The sequence below is a fragment of the Saccopteryx leptura genome, chromosome 4 (assembly GCF_036850995.1).
Source record: "Saccopteryx leptura isolate mSacLep1 chromosome 4, mSacLep1_pri_phased_curated, whole genome shotgun sequence".
Taxonomy (NCBI): domain Eukaryota; kingdom Metazoa; phylum Chordata; class Mammalia; order Chiroptera; family Emballonuridae; genus Saccopteryx; species Saccopteryx leptura.
In genome coordinates, this window is record NC_089506.1 from 162,128,958 (window position 1) to 162,129,471 (window position 514).

At 53.7% G+C, this 514-nt stretch overlaps 1 non-coding gene across 1 annotated transcript; it reads right to left on the minus strand.

The window, feature by feature from the left end:
- Positions 1-225: 225 nt before the first annotated feature.
- TRNAA-AGC (transfer RNA alanine (anticodon AGC)) lies at positions 226-301 on the minus strand. The gene has a single exon. It is a non-coding gene; the product is annotated as a tRNA-Ala (tRNA).
- Between the last annotated feature and the right edge of the window lie 213 nt (positions 302-514).

Genomic DNA, 514 nt, shown 5'->3' on the forward strand with positions numbered 1-514 from the left:
CACCGGGGGCGGCGCTCTGCCCACCAGGGGCGATGCTCTGCCCCTCCGGGGCATCGCTCTGTTGAGACCAGAGCCACTCTAGCGCCTGGGGCAGAGGCCAAGGAGCCATCCCCAGCGCCCGGGCCATCTTTGCTCCAATGGAGCCTTGGCTGTGGGAGGGGAAGAGAGAGACAGAGAGGAAGGAGAGGGGGAGGGGTGGAGAAGCAGATGGGCGCCTCCCCTATGTGCCCTGGCCGGGAATCGAACCCGGGACTTCTGCATGCTAGGCCGACGCTCTACCACTGAGCCAACCAGCCAGGGCTGGAGGCAAAGTCTCTTGCAAGAGGATATTGACTCCTATTTCCTTATTCTAGTTGGTATTTTTCCCTAAGTTCTTTCTATCTTGCCTCAATAACACAAAAAGCCTGTGTCAGAAGTGTTTTTTAGTGAGCATGTAGATGCATAAAATATCCATTATGGCCTAATAGAAAGTATTTGGAAATAAGTGATTCTGCAAAGACCTCATTTATATGGT